The 19,109-nt window shown below is 45.3% G+C and overlaps 1 protein-coding gene across 3 annotated transcripts in view; it reads left to right on the top strand.

Moving 5' to 3' along the window:
- Positions 1-6,683: 6,683 nt before the first annotated feature.
- Cdip1 (cell death inducing p53 target 1) overlaps positions 6,684-19,109 on the top strand; it is a 31,758-nt gene continuing 19,332 nt past the window's right edge. Inside the window, exon 1 of one of the 3 annotated variants that reach the window (XM_060364092.1) lies at positions 6,684-6,807. The gene's annotated coding sequence lies outside the window, so the exon portion shown is untranslated. Of the gene's footprint in view, positions 6,808-15,399; positions 15,553-15,716; positions 15,876-19,109 lie in introns of those variants that run through there. The other 2 variants (XM_021632408.2, XM_021632407.2) reach the window with 2 other exon arrangements.

Raw genomic sequence — 19,109 nt, 5'->3', positions numbered from 1 at the left:
GATCTGCATAGTTCTAAGGCAGCCAAGGCTACACAGAGAAACTCTGTCTCAAAAACAAACAAACCAAAAAAAGAAAGAAAAAAAAAAAAAAGAACAAAGGAAAAAAAACAGAGATAAGAAAAAATATTAGGGTACTCCAGAGAGAAAAACAACAGAATGTAATGGAGACACATGAGGGGATTGTGAGCACTGCCTTTTGTGGTTATGGAGACTGAAGTCACATGACTGATGTATGCAAGCTGGAGGCCCTTGGATGCTGGCAGTGTGACTTAGGCCAAGTCCCAAAGACTTCATAACTTAGGAAGCCCATGGTTTCTTAGACTCAGTCCAAGATCAAAGGTCCCCTGAGAACCTGAGTAGGGAAAGCATAGGTATAAATCGTGGGAGTCCAAACGCAGGGGAGGAACAATGGCATCCAACAACTGGATATAAACGAGTAATTTGTCCTTTTTAAATTTTATTTTTATTTCGTGTGTGTGTGTACTGAGGAAATGGTTCACATTCTGCTTATTGATCTTGGTGATCTGTCGGGCCAGCAAAGCCCTCAGAATCTGCTCATCTCTGGACCCTAGTGCTGTAGTTAGACATACCAATATGCCTAGCTTTATGTATGGGTGCTAGGGATCTGAACACAGATCATGTTCTTGCCCAGGAAGCTCTTCACCCACTGAGCTATTTCCCAAACCTCACCGTGATCACACACCCTCTATTGAATGCCTCTAAGGTCCCAGCTATGCTCTGAGATGTGAAAATTCAAGTGCTGCCATGACATTGGGTTACACAGGGCCCCTGACTTTTCTTGACAGAAATGGCTTACCCAAGGGGAAAGGCTTCTGTTTGGCTGGCATCTCCATCAGTCAGACTAGCTCTGCTCAAACTTATCTATCTCATTTTTGGGGTTCTCTTGGAAATATTGAAACAACCCATCTCATCTTTCTGTGGGAGCTGGAGGTACATTATGCCCTACTCACCACAAAGCCTGCCTCCTACATACCTGCTGGTTCCCTTTGCAGCCTAGTCCAGCTGCGTGTCCTCACATGGGCTGTGAGTACAAGTGACTAATGAACTAGGCCAGTCATTCTCATCCAATGTGATCAGTACTGGATTTTTGGCCATTTTGCATTCTGCAAGGTAGGTATTCCTCCCCTGATAGGGAACAAAAAGAGGTGGCTAAACAGCCACAGGCTAGGTTCTACCTTGATGCAAGGAGGCAGTACACCCAAATCTGTCCAGCTGCTGGTGGTTCCAAGTGATGCTGGTGGAGAGGACTGAGTTTGGTAACTTAAAAATATGTTTCTCTGGCCTAAGGCATGTGTTACAATGGAAATTTAAGGGAGCATTCTCCAGCTGGATAAGGGAAGACAATATGGATTGCAAATGGTTTGTAACATAGTGGAATAGGTATGTCTAGGGCCATACAAAGAATTAGGAGGTGTTTAATCACAAGTTATTCAGAGCCAGGCTAGGCTAGGTACATAGGCATCAAGGCATCATGTCTCTTTGTCTCTCTTTCTCTTTCTCTCTCTCTCTCTCTCTCTCTCTCTCTCTCTCTCTCTCTCTCTCTCCCTCTCTCTCTCTCTTTAATTCTCAGCTTCCAAAGCATTTCTGTGTCTGGTGATATCTTTTTTAAATATTTATTTACTTATTTATTATGTATACAGTGTTCTGCCTGAATGTACACCTGCTCACCAGAAGAGGGCACCAAATCTCATGGTTGCTGGGATTTGAACTCAGGACCTATTGGAAGAGCAGCCAGAGCTCTTAACCTCTGAGCCATCTCTCCAGCCCATCTGATGATATCTTAATTATATGAGTCTTGGTATATTTTGTCCAGGGATGGACTTGAAAGAGGGACAACCAAGGAATGAAGAAAAGACAAATATAGACAGACACAGAAACACTGGAGTCAGGTGGTCTGGGCCCTCAGATGGAGGATGTCAGCACTCTGGAAGCTCAAGGGGGTTATAACAGAGAGCTGAACAGAAAGATGGGGTTACTGCACACTGCTGAACAAGGTGGCAGGGCAATTACACACAGAGCCATGAGAGGTGTGTTAATGCTGTTCAGATGAATCAATGAAGCAGGTTTAGCTAATCTTCAGAGAGCCAGTCTCTGTAGGGAAGCATAATATACCAAGGGCAATAAATACCCTCAGAGAGGAAGCTATTTTTCGCACACATGGACCAGAAGAGGCGGCTTTGCCATTTCCCTCTGGGACTTGATATAGCTGTGTCCATATGCACAGCCTTTACTTAGGATTCCATTCACCACTCAGGGCTTCCTCTACTCTCCACATCCCCCCCCTACCCGCCCCTTCTTCTGAGACAGGATTTCTCTGTGTAACAGAGCCCTGGCTGTCCAAGACTCACTTTGTAGATCAGGCTGACCTCAAACGTATTGATCCACCTGCCTGTCTCCCAAGTGCTGGGGTTAAAGATGTGCACCACCAGTGCCTGACTTCCCCCTTTCTTACTTCTTAGAAGGTCAGGATGGATCTTCATGCTTAGTCCATGGGCAGTTCAATGCTTAACATCAGACTAGCCACTATGCCCATCAGAAACAAAAGGAATGTTTTAACAGGTTTAATGGTTGGAGCCTTGAAGCTTGACAAAGTTTGTCAAGGATCTTTTCCACAGTATTTGCAGGAGAAACCAATCTGATCACAAACCTTTTGTTTTTCCAGGATGTACCCACATAATTGGCCATACCCATGGTATCATGGCTCCAGCCAACCAGGAGATGGGTCTCAATTAATTCCCAATTATCCCGTTGAAATTGCAGGGCTGCAGCACCCAGAATAGTCAAACGGAGCTAATTGGGATTCCAGATGGTTGGAGTCGTTATCCCCCACCCTAAACGGAAGGGCTCATTAGAATAAATAGGTGTGGAGGATGTGACCAAGCTACAGCAAGGAAAAGTATCCCTCCAGTCGGCCTCTCCCTTGATTGGCTTACATTCAAGGATACAATTACCAGACACGCTTTTTCCTTTCATCTCACTGTTCACTGTGCGTGCCTTCTTGCCCGGAGGAGGGCACTGCAGCCCCGGAGGTTGCTGTGCCAACCCCCACGCCACCCCCACCCGCGGCTCCTTGGCAAGACGGCACATGCAGCACTTGTGGCCCGGGCTCTGGTGGATCACGCTGAAGCTTGAGGCCCACGCAGCTGCCTGAGTGTGCATACATCTGCCCCCATGAGCGCTGTTTCACACACCCCCATCCCCCGCCTTTTAAAAGTAGTATGAAAGCAGTTACATTGAGCGCAAAAATGGCAACATGCTCAAGTCCTAAGGCTGTATACCTACACCTTAATCGTCTCATACTTTTAAATGAATTTTCCAAGTAGCCAAATTCACCGCCCCTTCCCTAGAAACCAAGAGCACACCTCCTAACCACAGCTCAAGACACCCTGAGGTGGCGATGGCCTCCGGCTCGCTCCCGAGTTTTCCCAAAATCGCTTTCAGCTCCCTCTCTCTGGGTTCTACTTATCTCAAAGCTCTCTTTCAAAACCCTAACTTACAATGGCCTATCTCTATTCCTACCTGTCCCAACATTTTAGTGGCTGCCTAGCACTGCACCCCTCCCCTTTCTTTGGTATTATCCATCTTAACTTGTTTGTTCTTCCTTTTATTTCTTCTTTTACCTGTGTAAGTTCTCTCAGGAGGGTTCCAACTTTCCCACTTTGATGGACTGTACCTTCTAGTGTGAGCCAAAACCAACCCAAAAGCCCTTCCAGAATACTATGTCTTTTCTTCATTTTCCCCCTTTACATTGAAAATAAATTCTTTTCTCATACAATATATTCTGATTATAGTTTCCCCTTTCTATTCCTGGTTCCTCCCCAGTTTCCCTCCCCTCCATATCCACATGTTTTCTGTCTATCATTAGAAAGGAACAGGCTTTTAAGAGATAACAATCAAATATAACAAAATAAAATAAGGTAAAGTGAAAAACCATATCAAAGTTGGACAAGGCAATCCAGAAGAAAGATAAGAGTCTCAAGAGGAGGCACAAGAGCCACAGACCCAGTCTGCTTTTGTCACAGTAGCAGGAGCAGTGCCTGACAAACACAAAGCACCATGCTTGACATTCACTGAAAAGTTTGATGTGTAGACTAATGTGGCTTCATAAAAAAAGAAGAGCAGAGAGAGACAAGAGGGTCAGAAGTTCAAGGGCATCCTTGCCACAGCAAATTTGAGGCCAGCCTAGGATGCACATGACTATCTCAAAAAAAAAAAAAAAAAAGTACAAACATGGAGAGAACTAATTTTTGGTTTCATAAGTCAGCAAAGCAAAAGCCCTACAATAACCTTGGGCTTGGAAGGGACTGTGAAGAAGAGCTTGTAGAGTCAGCCTGGAAAATTCACCATGGTGTATACTTTTGATGGAAGCACTGTTTCATAGCAAAGATCTTAGAATAGCTGAGCATGGTAACACCCACTTAGAATCCTAGGACTTGGAAAGCAGAGACAGAAACATTGCAAGTTAGAGGCTAGGCTCATTACAAAATATCTTCGAGATCAGCCTGAGCTGTGAATTCAGACCTTCTCAAAACACCAAGGGTGAAGTGCTTATCTATACGGGCAAGGCCCTCAGTGGATTATTGGCTATCGGGAGAATTCTGGTTTATTTGGAAACACATAAATATAAGGTATGGGGAAATGGAGCATCTTTGCAATAGCTGACTATGATTTGCCTCGTGCTCTAGCAGAGGGTGCGCTTTTGCCAACTTCAGATAGTTTCTGCCACTGTGTGATGTTTGGAATTCTGGGAATTTTTCAGAATTCCATATGCTAGAGCCCCAATAGGTGGTGTAGGTGGTTGTTGGTCATTCAGCGGAGTTGGTTTCAATTTGTTAGTAGTTGTGCTTAAAGAAGAAACAAGAAGAAAGAAATTAGATTCAGAGATCACTATCTCTCTTTCCCCTCTATCCTTCTTTCTCTCCTATCTAGTGGAGGGGCAAGGAAGGGGGCAGGGATAAAGGATGGGAAAAAGAAGAACCCACAGAGTAGCAGAGACTGACTACAATTAGTATTACAAAAACAAACATCTGCTGATGCCACCATGTGGGCTCCACAGGATTGCTGGCTCAACTCAGGGGCCTCCTCTGTCCTGTGCCGGTGTAAACAGATTTTTGCAAAGAACTGGCCTGAGTTGGACAACACCTCTTCCAGCTTATGTGTATTTATTCACATGCAGTCCTGGAGTAGTGGGGTCTATCCCAGACTAGAACCCTAAGACATGGAAGGTGCAGGGCACTGGCGCTGAATATGTTAACGCCCCCTTCACCAACTACCCTTCTCCATGTATGCTTGAGAGGCAGAGATAAACATTTCTAGGCTCTCTGTTGAAATGAATGAAGGTGAATGCAAAGTGCTTGGCTTGACACCCAGGACAAAGTGTTAAATGATATTAGTTGTTTCTCAAAATGAGCACATGATTTTGTTGGAGGTTTTCAAGCCAAGGATGCATAAACTCATTGGCTGGGTGGCAAGAGAAAGCAGAGAGTGCAAGAAGGAAAAGTACCTCCTGACTGCTCAGTCTGTGCCAATGAATATGACTGCCCTCAAAACATCCTTTAGTCAACTTGGGCCTCTGCATTATACAATTTATATACCACAGGTGCCATCAGCTCCAACTGACAGGAGTGGAACAAGGGCTTCCCAGGCAAGTGCTCTCCTTCAAAGCTGTATCCCAACATTTCTAACTTAGACTGGGAAAAACACCAAGGGAAATGAACCTATTCTTAGGCACCAGTAACATCTCCTGGTGGTACTGAGTGGAAAAGGCCGCAGGCTGCATGGTCATGGGCATGTTGTGTGCACCAGCTTGGTGCTGACTGCATTAGTAATTGAGGTTTATGAAAGATTACCAAGCCCAGCAAGACTTCCCTTTTCTGTATGGTGTAGTGCCTGAGACGAAATCCATGTGCTTGCACCTGCTAGATGAGGACTCTACTACTGAGCTATGCTCCAGGCCTAAAAAAGTACAGTCTGCTATGTGGAGTCTTAGTATAAAATTCGGGGTGATTGATTGACTGTGGAAGCATCTCATCTCAAAGCTGGCCTCTTTGAGCTCCCAATCTTCCTGCCTCAGCCAGGTGCCTGAGTCTGTGGGTCTCCACATGGCTCATCAGGTCTAATTTTAATTCTGGCCTAGAAGGACAGGCAAGAAGGGATTTGCCATGTCCTTTTTGTCACTGCATTGAGAACTGGCTGTGGAGCTGCTAAGCCCTGACTCTTCTACCTTTGGGCTGTTTCTTTACGTAGGAGCAAGCCACTGAACACAGTTATTTGGGAAGAGCTAGTAAGATGGCTCAATGGTTAACGGCCCTTGCTGTTGAGCCTGACAGCTTGAGCTTGGCCTTGAACTCAAGAAGCCACACAGGGTAAGGAGAATGGAACTCTTACAAGTAGTCCTCTTATAGACCAGCACAGGAATGCTGTGGCTTTCTTAAAGTGCTTGGGACCTGTGGGGCCACCCTGTGGAGAATAAAGTTTCCCCCAACAGCAGAAGAGCGATCTTCTGGGGACAGAGCCACTGCACACAGGCACCTGTCACTGAAGCTGTGGTGTGCTTCTGGCACTCCTGCTGCCCCAGATTCGCTAAAATCTAGACTAAAAATAAAAGGTGGCTAGCTCTGCATTGTACACATGAGGCTGGGAGGAGCCAACGATATGAAGGAACTAGATGCTGATGAAGGAATTGGGTTCTGATGTTTCCCAGGAAATGGTTACACTGTCAGCTAAACAGCTTCTGGAACAGTTTGTGGGCTCCTGATCTCAGACACAGCCAATGAAGACTCCGGAGTAAGTAATGCACATACAATACCGTTTGATGTTGAGAGATAGTGGCCTTCTGTTTTTATCGTTACTTATCTAAGTTTATTTTTTGTGTGTGAATTACTTTGACTAACAACTGTATTACAACATAATCTACAAACCATATAATCCATCCATTTAAAATGTACAATTCAATAGCTTTTAGTTTATTTGCAAGTATGTGTGACGTGACCATCTTCACAATTTTAGAACAATATTTTTATCAGCGTAAAGAGAAAGCTCAGGGATGGAGGTATATAATTCAGTGACACAGTGTTTGCTTGCTTAGCACATTTAAGGCTCTGTGTTTAATCTTAGGCACTGAAAAAAAATCACGTTAGGCAGGCCCATCATTTGGCAAGCTGATGTGGGAGGATGGCACATTGGAACGACACAGGGCAGCCCAAGATGTTCCAGGCCAGTCTGGACTACTCGGAAAGCCCTCGTCTGTTAGCACAGATCACCTCTCTCCATTTCCTTTGAACTTGTCCAACCTGAGGAAACCATCAAGCGTTTAGTCTGTAAATTTGCCTTTTCCTGGATTACGTTATTCAGCTTTGTCTTGCTGTGACAAAATATCTGAGAGAAATCAGTTGAGTAGCTGGGTGTGATAGCACAAGCCTATAGTCATAGCACTTTGGTGGTAAGGAATAGAGCTGGGCGTGGTGGCACACACCTTTAGTCCCAGTGCTGGGAGGCAGAGGCAGGGCGATCTTTGAGTTTGAAGCCAGCCTGATCTACAAAGCAAGTTCCAAAACAGCCAGGGCTACAAAGAGAAACCCTGTCTCAAAAGAAATATATATATATATACATATATATATAATTACCATATATAGGTTACACACACACACAACTACTGTGTGGTTTGCTGGCCAGCCGGTCTAACCAAATCGGTGATCTCAAAGGAAAGGTTATTTTTGCTCAGTTTTAGATGTTTCAGTCCATGGTCACGGTCTCCTTACTGTGGGCTTGAAGTGAGGGCAGAACATCATAGCGGAGAGGGAGTGGCAGAAGAAAGCTGCTCACCTCAAGGTGGCCAGGAACAGAGGCCACCAAGTGGTCCAGGGACAAGATCTGTCCTTCCTGGACACACCCAAATAACCTAATCCCTCGCTAGGCCTTACCTGCTAGAGTTTCTGTTGCCTCCCAATAGTGCCATTAGCTCGGCTTACCATTGCTATGATGAAACACCAGGACCAACACCAATGTGGAGAGAGGAAAGGTCTATTTTGCTTACCTTTCCACATGACCACTCACCAGGAACTCAAACAGAGAATGAATCTGGAGGCAGGAGCTGGTCAAAGGACATGGAGGAGTACTGCTTACTGGCTTGCTCTTCATTACTTGCTCAGCCTGCTTTCGTTTAGAACCCAGGACCACCAGTCCAGAGTGTTAACACCTATAGTAAGTTGGGCCCTCCCACATCACTCACCAGTTAAGAAAATGTTCTACAGACTTGCCTACAATCTAATTTTTTTTTTCAAGACAGGGTTTCTCTGTGTAGCCTTGGCTGTTCTGGACTCACTTTGTAGACCAGGCAGATCTCTGTGAGTTTGAAGCCACCCTGGTCTACAAAGTGAGTCCAGGACAGCCAAGGCTACACAGAGAAACCCTGTCTCAAAAAAAAGTCAATGAAACCCACTATTTATAATTAGTATGTACTAATAAAAAACTTTCTTTGTAAAACGTTACAAAAAATAGCTAGCTAGGAAACTGACCCCCTATTAGCTTGACACACAAACACATCACTTTTCAACTAGAACCCTTTCTTTCTCATTTGTCCCCAAGATGGCATGTTAATATGAATATTGCAATATAAAAAAATAAAACATAAATAACTTTAGCTGATAACCAAGCCCTAATAAAAGTCCCTCAGTCTTTTAAAATTCAAACGCTTTTTGTTTTTGTATTTGTTTTTTCACTCTGCAGTTCCAGCTGTGCTGGGACTCACTCTGTAGACCACACTGGCTTCTAACTCACAGAGATCCTCCTGCCTCTGCCTCTTGAGTGCTGGGATTAAAGGTCGCGTGCCACCGCTGCCCAGCCTCAAACAAATTTAAAGATTTATATTTACAATATTTCAGTCTCTTTCAAATATCCAGTCTCTTAAACTCTAAAGGCTTTCTAAAAATCTATTCTCTATGCAACTCCAAAGTTCAAAGTCTGTCAGTGGTGGGCCTATAAAATCAAAATAAGTACTTTCTTATTCCAAGAGGGAGGAACCCGGCACAGTAATGATCTGGACAAAGCAAGAGCAACTCCAGCCGTAAATAAAGCAGTGTCCACTATCTTCTGGGCTCCTCCAAAAGGCTTGGGTCACTTCTCTGGCACCACCCCTGTAGCACACACAGCTTGTCTCCCAGGCTCAGGCTGTTTTCCACTCCAGGCTGCTGCTGTCCTTGGCAGTCATTTCATGGTACTGACGTCTCCAAAATGCTGGGGTCTCCTGATGCAACTGGGCTGCACTTTTGCCAGTAGCCAATCCTGGGTTCTCTTATGATACCCGTCTCAACTTCCTTCCATGACTCCTTCAATTTTGGGGCTTCAGTTGCTATTGAGGCCGCACCTTCCCCAATGGCCTCTGGGCCTCCTACAGCGCCAAACCTCTTCAGCTGCTCTTCATAACCCCTTTGTGACCCTTACAAGGAATGGGGAAGAAGAGGACTACGAGGAGGCAGAGACTATGGGCTTGCAGACCGCTCATCTCTCTCTGAAGCTTAGCTGCTGAGAGTCTCTACCCCGAGCAAGCTTATTCCGTTTTATCCTGCTAGGTAGGGGCACTCGGGAATCTTCCCCACCTTTCAAGTTTCTCTTCTCAAGGAGGCTCTGCTTCTTTCCTGGAAGAAATGTTCCACTGAAGTTCATGTTGCAATTCTGAGGAACATGCCTCACAACATAAATCTACTCTCCCTCTTGATCCCCTTCCATCCCTCCATCTCTCCATCCCTACCCTCCCAAGGGGTTTTCTCAGATAACATTTCTAGTCCTTCAGGGTGTGGGACCCATTCCTTAATCCCAGTGGAGGCAGGCAGGGCTCTGTGAGTTTGAGGCCAGCCTGGTCTACATAGCTAGTTCTAGGACAGCCAGGGCTACATAGTGAGACCTTGTCTCAAAAAACAAAAAGAAGAAAGCACAAATCCAGTGCTTACATGCTCACCTCACCTCTAAAGGCTTCTTTGTCTTGGTACTCCTCTTAGATTCTCAAAGCACTTGTGTTGATGGTGGGGGTTTGTGTGTGCAGCACACACATTCATGTATGTGTGGGTACATATTACTGTGTGTATGTGTGGAGGTTAGAGATCAACTTTGGGTATTGTCAGAAGCCATCTATCTGGTTTTCTGAGACAGGGTCTCTTGTTGGCCTGCATCTTGCCAAGTAGGCTAGGCCGGCTAGCCAGAGAGCCGTCTCTACCTTCTTAGTGCTAGAAGGATAAGCATGGGCCGCCAGAGCAGACATTTTTCCGTGGGTCCTAGGGGCTGATCACCAACCCAGATGGCAGTTAGGCAGGACTTTACCAATTGAGTTATCCTCCTAGTCCTGTTTGTTTTAGTGTGTGTGTATGTTTATGTGTTTGTGTTTAGATGTGTTTGCACGTGTGTGAAGGCCAGAGGTCAATATTCAATATCTTTCCTCAGAAGCTATCCACTTTGTTTTTTGAGACAGGTCTTTCACTGTCAGGAACTTGCAAATTAGGGAAGGTTGGGGCCAGCAAGTCCCAGGGATCTACCTGTGTGTGCCTCCTCAGAACTGGGATTAAAAGTACATAGCACCTCATCCCATGGACACTTATGTGAGTTCTCATGTTTGTACAACAAGCACTTTAATGACTAAACTATTTACATAGTCCCCCCCTTTTCCTCAAGACAAGGTTTTTCTGTGTAGACTTGCCTGTCCTAGACTTGCCTTGTAGACCAGGTTTACCTTGACCTCACAAGATCCACCTGCCTCTGCCTCCCCAAGTGCTGGGACCACACCCAGCTCCTTGTTTTTTGTTTTTTTCACCGCAGGGTTTTGCCCCAGGTGATGGTGGTGCACACCGTTGATTCCAGCACTCAGGAGGCAGAGGCAAGCAGATCTCTGGGAGTTTGAGGCCAGCCTGGTTTACAGAGCGAGTTCCAGGACAGCCAGGTGTTGTGGAAGTTTTGGTTTATGATATGTAAACATGTTTTTGTTTTAATCCCAGTAGTGGGATATGGGACTGACTCAGATTGTCCATAGCAGCAAAATATTTGCCTCGTGCGGGCTCTGAGAGGGGCTCTTTGCCAGCTGCAGATAGTTTAATTTTGGGGAATCTGAGAGGGAATAAGTGCCAGAGCCCAGGAAGAGAAGGGGGGCTCCAAGAAAGGCTATGGTGCTTCCCCACTGCTGCTCCTGGTTGCTGTTGATGCAGCGTGATGAGATATTGGAGATAACCTGAAAAGAGGATTGGGCTTGCCCCAAGGAACCCGATGACCTTGAATAGCAGGAAGTAGCTAAGGAAAACTAAGCCCCTTCTCCCCACTAAACTTCTTTCTCTCCTAGCTGGTGTTGGGGTGTTGGAAAGGACTGGGGTGGAGTAGGGAGAAAGAGGCATAAGAAACCATAATAAAATAGAATTTTAAAAATTAGTGCCTACAGCCAGGGATACACAGAGAAACCCTGTCTCAAAAACCAAAGCAAAAAAAAGAAAGACAAACAAACAAAAAGAGACGGTTTTGGTGTGTGGCACAGGCTGGTCTCAAACTCGTGGCAATGCTGCCTCAGCCTCCTGAGTACTGGGATTATACACACCAGCATACACAGCCTTGTCAAAGTTCCTTATCATTTTCACAACAAGCTACCGTACTAGTCTTCCCAGATGGACAGTGTGGACTTTGAGGATAGAGATTGGCCTTACAACATTTTGTATATTTCCAGGGCTACAAGACCTCGCTTGGCTAAATGAATAAATGAGTAAGTGTTCTAGATCAGGGCTATCCAATACAGCGGCCACAACCACTGTGGTAGCTCTTGAAATGTAGCTGGTCTAAATTTAGATGTGTTCTAAGAATAAAATAGTGTAGATTTCAAAGGCATCGTGAAGAAAAGCAAGATGTTTCATTGATATTTTTATATTGATTAAATACTGAAACAATAACCCAGTCAGTATACATCAAACAGTATACGATATTACCAAAATTAATTTTACCTTTTTATGCTCCTAACTTGTCTTTTAATTAAAGGGTTTGTGTGTGTAGTACCAGGGATGGAACCTAGGAACCTACACTAACAGGCAAGTGTTCTCTCACTGAGGCCTATAGCCCACGTTTCTGGGGACAGAGTTTGGCTATGTAGCCTCAGTTAGCCTAGAACTAAGATTTTCCTGCCTTGGCCTCTATAGTGATGGGACTAAAAGCACCATTGCACCCAACTTTTTTGTTTGTTTGAGATAGGGTTTCTCTGTGTAGCCTTGACTGGCTTAACCCTCTGTAGACCAGGCTGGCCTCATATCCTCAAAGACTGTGCCAAGAGGTCTACGTGGTACACCTACCTTTTTTTTTTTTTTAAGACCGTTTTTCTGTGTAGCCCTGACTGACTGTCCTGGAACTCGCTCTGTAAACAAGACTGGCTTTGAACTCAGAGATATGCCTGCCTCTGCCTCCCAACTGCTAATATTTTTTTTTAAAAAAGATTTCTTTCTTATTTATACAATGTTCTGCCTGCACACCAGATCTTACTATAGATGGTTATGAGCTACCATGTGAATTGAACTTGGGACTTTTGGAAGAACAGTGAATGTTCTTAACCTCTGAACCATGTTTCCAGCCTCCAAGTGCTGAGATTAAAGGCCTGTGCCACCGCAACTGCCCCACTACACCAGCTTTTTAATGCATGGCAAATTGAAAAAAAAATAGTTTTGCATATTTACTTATTTGTGTGTGGAGGTGGGGTATTCCATAGTGCTCAGGGGACAACTAGGTGGTCATTTCTCTCTACCGTGTGGGTCCTGAGGATTGGAATCAGATTCTCAGGGTTGGTAGCGAGTACTTTAGCCTGGTGATCCACATCATTAAACTGCTATTTTTATTACTGTTAATTGTATGTAGAGCATGTGCAAGTGAGCGCAGCAACCTGTGGAGGACAGAAGTGCAAATCTCCTGGAGCTGCAGTTACCAGCAGTTCACTGTAAGCCACCTGACTTGAACTTGGGTCCTCTATAATGCTGAGCCATCTCTCTGTCCCCTCTAATGCTAGAGTTAGCAAAAGATGGCAAGTAGAAAAATTTTAAATGCATTAAGTGCTTGATCTCCAGCTTCCTAAGTGCCACTCTTGGTCTGATTCTTTACACATTAGTTCAGAATGAGCCCATGAAGTTTGGGTCGAATCATATTTAGTCAAATAACATTATTTGAGGTAGGTGTGTTCTATGAAGTTGCTACAAATAAGTAGTGAATGCTGAAATAAGTAGAATACTGCTTCTGGGGAAAATAAAGAGTTAGGTTCCTTAGGTAGCCTCTGGCTACAACATCTTTTTTCTTTGTCATCTAATTAGTATACAACCTTGTTTTTTGAGTGTTTATGTTTAAAGACACCTTACTTAACATATGTTATTGATTCTGCTTAATTAAACTCAAAACCAAGTCTATACAAAACTCAACTAATACATTTTTCTCAGGCACTATGGCAATACAATATTCTGAAAATATTTCTTAAATTCTAGAGTCTGGAACTTTTGCTTGACCTCACAGCCAAAGTTAATAATATACCTTAAGACTTAAGACTTCAGCAGGGCATGGTGGTGCATGCCTGTAATCTGGCACTCGGGGAGGCAGAGGCAGGTAGACCTCTGTGAGTTTGAGGCCAGCCTGGTCTACAAAGTGAGTTCCAGGACAGACAAGCTACACAGAGAAACCCTGTCTCAAAAACACACACAAACAAAAATAAAAGTCTTAAGACTGCTATTTACTCAAAGTGATTGTTTAACCTGTCTTTAAGAGAACAAGGTAACAATCATCCTTAGTTGCCTTGGGTTTCCCAAATAATCAGTATTACTACCTAAATATATAGCTACGATCTTAGATTATTTACACTTCCATGCCTCCCCCCTAGATAACCCATGTGTATCATTTCCTGGAAGCAGAAAATATAGAAGCTGAAAGCAACTTCCTAAAAATACTGTAAAGTTTGAAAGCACCATCCTAAGATATTGGTTGATAAACAATGTTTGTTATCTGGGTCAGTAGGGATCAGTTGGAGCTTAATCCCTTGTAAACTGTCAAAGATGTCTGTAAAGAATCCATTTTCTCCCCATGTGATGTCTTCTGTGCTATTCAATAAACACAGAATGAAGCCCTTTGTCAGGCATGGACTGAAAGAGACACAGGGACACAGACACACAGACACAGGGAACAAATACTTACAAGACAGCCTTCAGACTCAGATTCAGGCTCATACAACCGAGGACGGAAGACACAAGAAGCACGAAGTACACAATTAAAACCTGAACTTTTTCTTGATCAAATGACTCCAAGGGGATGTGCTTTTATTTCTTTCCTTAATGTGATGCATTAGTGGTGATTCCAAGTTATTCACTAATGGGTATAATTCGCACAAAAAAAATCAAATCTTTTTTTAATTTAGAAACACTAGACAGCACTTCAAGTCTACCCTTAGGGTCACTTTAAACAGCAAAACCACTAACACCAAACTTGCAATACTTTCTAACAGGTTGCTCTTATTTAACCTCAGCTAAAAATGCACAGGATCCATTATGCCCATGAGTGAGGAAGCACAAGTATTGATTTTGGAATAAAACTATGTTAATGAGCAGGTGAGATTTGCAATACAAAACATGTGACTAATGAATCTCAACAGTAATTCTAAAGCTTAAAACTCCTCAAAATGTGATGGCTCCCTGCCTGTCATCCAGCACTTGGCAGACTGAGGTTATGAGTCTGAGTGCAATGCCATCCTGGACGGAGGGAGACCCTGACTCAAACACACAGGGTTGCTGAGATGACTCATAGGAGCGTGATGGCTAAAACCCAAAACTGACTCCTGAAAGTTGTCCTTTTACCTCCATGACTGCCCAATATACATCCAAATACTAAAGAAAAATAAGCCAAGAGCTTGTTTCCACTTGTGGTTAAGTCCAAATTCTTTCCATGACTTGGATCCAGACTACCATCCAGAGTCCTCACCTTGCTGGCCAAAGTACCTTTCAGTTCTTGCTCATTTAAGCTAGTCCCTTTTTCTTCTCCCCACCTCGTCTTTCCTACTTCCCTACCCAGAGGCAACGCTCTGTAATTGTGTTGGGACATCCTGGAGCTTTCCTTGGTGGTGCTGGGCATTACGTGGCTTATCTGCATACGGTCCGTCAGAGCGGAAGCTGTGTGAGGGCAGGGACAGCTGGTGTGATTCCCATCTTAACGCACATAGCCTCGGTGGCCCAGGGCAGGGATGGTGCCTCTCGCCCTAACCCTGCACAGCGCGGCTGGCTGGGCGAAGGGAGCGCAAGCAGAGCCAAGCTCACTCCTGAGCCTTTCCCCCAGCTGAAAGGCCTGGGGTACGCCCACGTGCTCGTCTCACACCTGCAACGCGCCTCTGTTGACGTCACCCAGAAGCATCACGTGTGGCGCGAAGCTCCGCCCTTCGCCGCGAGGCCAGGAGCCTTTCTCCAAAGCCTACGCTTTTGCTCTCCACAGGCCGCGACGGCCACGAACTGAGGCAGCCGGTCCTGCAGTTGCTCGCGGCCCGATAGGGGCCCAGCGACGGTGAGTCACCTCTGAGAGTTCCGGGCGGCTTCCGATGAGCCCCTTCCCTCCGCACTTCGAGGCGGGGGCTGGGCTTCGAAACGCTGGGGCCGCGTGACTTAGCCCGCGGGGCCCCGCCCTCGCCCCTCGCGCGGAGGGTGCCGGGAGCCGTAGGCCCCCGCCTCAGGGAATGCTGCGGTTGCGCCGAAGGACTACAAGTTCCAGGCGCCTCTGGGTGCGGGGGCGGCGTGCGCTGCGAGCCGCTTGTAGAGGGGCTCTTCAGAGCACCAGGCGCGACCTGCACGGTGTTGTGTTCCTCCGGCCTCGGGCCCCGGGACTCTGAGGTAAACGGAGCTGGGCTGGCGCAGTAGAGTTCATTGCCCCTGAAACGCAGTCCAGAACCAGGGCGGAGAGTTAATTTCGGGGTGGCTGCTGCTGCGGGGCTGTGAGGGACAGCATTTGAGGGCCGCGAGCGACTGGGCCTGCACACTTGAGGTTATGGGCCGGAGAAAGGCCATTCCACTCGGGTGATTTTCACGCCTTTCTTTATTTCTGTAAGGGGAGGTAGTGTGTGCCTTTTCTCCTCGGGTTATGGTGGGCAGAGGAACTGCGGCCGGTTGGGGAGGATCCCTGCGCCAAGCCACCTCAGAGACCCGTGGGTGACCTTGGCGGTCCCAGAGGAGCCGGTCTCGCCTTCTCCTGCGGGTTTGCAGGTCTGGACGTGGCTCTACTGGCGCTCAGGCAGGACGTTAGGAAAGGTGGTGGGCTGGCGTAGCCCCAAGCTATCCAAGACCTTGGAGGAGGTGGCTCCCCAGGGGCCTCTCAACAGGTGTCAAGGAAGGTGGAGTGAGCATGAGAAAGTCCTGAACTTTCCCCATCCCCTTCCCGGGGTCTGATTGAGTAGTTATGGAGTGAGGCCCAGAAATCTGCATTTAGTAAGCTCTTCGGAAATTCTCACACGCAGTGGAGACTGAGAACCTGTGTCTCAGAGGTGAGGATCAGGTATTCCGGGGAGAGAGCATTCAATAGCTTTTGTATCAGTTTTGTAGTGTACTCCAAACAGGGTTTTGTCTGGACAACAAGATTGCTTCTTGTTGGTGCTGACTTGAGTTGGGTGGGAAGAGGTGGGCATGTCTGCTCTTCTTGCCCTCTGCTCATAATAAGGTATTTTTCAGTCATTCATTGTCTGAAAGACCTCTACCCCGACATTTAATTAGGAAAAATTTAAAGCATACAGAAGATGCTGAATTTCACAGTGCACACTCATGGATTACCAACTAGAATGTACTATTAAGATCGTCCTTTATTGTATACTTACTTTTAGTAGTCTCTTATTTTTACACCTGCCAAAGTACACTGCAGATAAGAGTATATTTCCATTCCTAGTAAAGCTTGCATTTATTAACTAGACTTAGAAATCTTGTTGTTGTGTATTGATTTTTTTTTTTTTTTTAACCTTGGCTGTTTGAAAGTCAGTCTGCTCCCCAGGCCTAGAGATCCAAATGGTTTTGGAGGGTTTCTTTGGAATATGTTTTTAGAACCAGCAAAGACTTTTACATGGACTCTGAGAGTCCATTAAATTAACTGACTATGTTTCTAGAATCAGAAAAAATTGGGAATGTGTAAAGAATACTTCAGGGAACAAAACTGTTTTGAGAGAGGGAAAATGGAATGTGTCCCAGAGGCTGTGTAGTCCCAACAGATTTTGTTGGCAATAATTAAAGTGAGTTGTCTGCTTGTTCAGCCCTTGGCCTTGTTCTCTTGGCTCCTTTGTATGTTCCAAGCTTGCCCATTTTGAACCTGCTGGTTTGGTGGATGTTTTTCTAAGCTTTAGAACAAGGCTGAAGTGCACAGTCGGTAACCTCACAGTACTGATGAATTATAGTTATAGCTTTGAGTCCCACAGTTCTTTGTTTTTTGGCTCCAAAGCTTTGAACACCAGTCTGTCACACACCCTATTCATTTGAAAGGAGTAGAGACAGGCTCTGTGAAATTCTCTGCTTTCAGAAACACTACTCAAAAGTCAAAAATGTAAAGAGATACTGATTGGGAGATGTGGCAGTAGAAGTCTCATCATTTATGTCAAGGTGTCTTGTAAGTGAAGGATGTTCTAGTGGGAAGTCAATATGTGGGGTGTTCTACAGAGGACTTGATCTTTACTGGGTCAAGGAGAAGGAGAGTGGCTGGAGGTGTCCTATGAGGGAACTTAGTAGATTGTACAAAATAGAAATAGACCCATTTCTGGGAGCCCACCAAAGATCTCCACCTAGGATTCTCCCAAACAGTGTCTTGTAGGAGAGGATTCGTGGTAGTATACCACTGCAGAGGAAACAGCAAGCTGGCCTCAGGCCCTGCCTCAGAGCTTCCTACCCTTCCACGACCACCCACTCACACAGTCCTGAGCCTGTGGCTCCTTGGGCCTACCTGATGCCTCTTTTTTAAGTCTGGTGATAATTGGATTCTGGGACAAGTATTTCCTAGACTTGGAGAAGGCAGACCACCCTGAAGAGTCCCTCTTTGTTACTCTGAAGCTTTATGACAAGCATTTCCCTACCCAGACCAGATGAAGACCTGTGTCTGCTCTAAGTGCTGAAAAGATTAGGATTCATTCATGAGAGACAAAAGAAAGAACATTAAGCTGCATAACACAAAGGAGTCTTAACAAACAGCCTGGTGGCGCACCCCTGTATTCTCAGCTACTTTTAAGCAGGTGGAAGGATTGGTTGCTTGAGCCCAGGAGATGGAGTCAAGTCAAGGCTGAGGTGGAATGATTGATTGCTTGGACCCAGAAGATGGACAGGGGATGCTGGTTTCCCTTTAAAGCAGTTGTTTGTAGAACATTTTCATTATAGAAAATACTTCTTGTTCTATACTCCTGATGTGTGCTGAGAATTCCTGGTTAGCCTGTCCACTGGGTGATATGGCTTGTCTTCTCCTCCTCCTGTTTGTTTATTTTTGTTTTTGTTTTTGTTTTTTGAAACAGGGTTTCTCTGTGTAGCCTGGGCTGTCCTGGATGGGACTGGTTCTGTAGACCAGGCTGGTCTTGAACTCGGAGGTCTGCCTACCTCTGCCTCCTGGTTTCTGGGATTAAAGGAGTGTGCCACCATCACCCAGTTCTTGACTACAAGGTGTCAGAGGGGTTCAGCTAAACCTCTGAATATGCCTGAAAAGCCACATACTCAGTAAATGTTAATTTAATCTAAACTCAGATCCAGTTGGATGTTGTGTCTGGGATTTTGCTTCTAGAAGTACAAGTGAAAGTTGGTAGTGAGATTCAAGGGTTATTTGAGTTTGAGAAGAATTCTAACCTCTTACTACTTGGTGAGCAGTTGTTATGGTTCAGTGACTTAAGTACAATAGCCTTACAAGTTGAGGAAGTAGAATAAGATTTCAATACAGTGCCCTTTGTGTATTTATTGTTGCTCTTTGGCTGACTCTTACCTGTCATCTGTCTAAGACAGTGGTCTCAATATATATGGGTCACAACCCTTTGGGTGTCAAATGACCCTTTCACAGGGGTCATATAAGACAATCAGAAAACACACATATATACATTATGATTTGTAGCTTGTCTTTGC

Source organism: Meriones unguiculatus, chromosome 11, assembly GCF_030254825.1.
Source record: "Meriones unguiculatus strain TT.TT164.6M chromosome 11, Bangor_MerUng_6.1, whole genome shotgun sequence".
Classification (NCBI taxonomy): domain Eukaryota; kingdom Metazoa; phylum Chordata; class Mammalia; order Rodentia; family Muridae; genus Meriones; species Meriones unguiculatus.
This window is presented reverse-complemented; position numbering and strand designations above follow the sequence as displayed.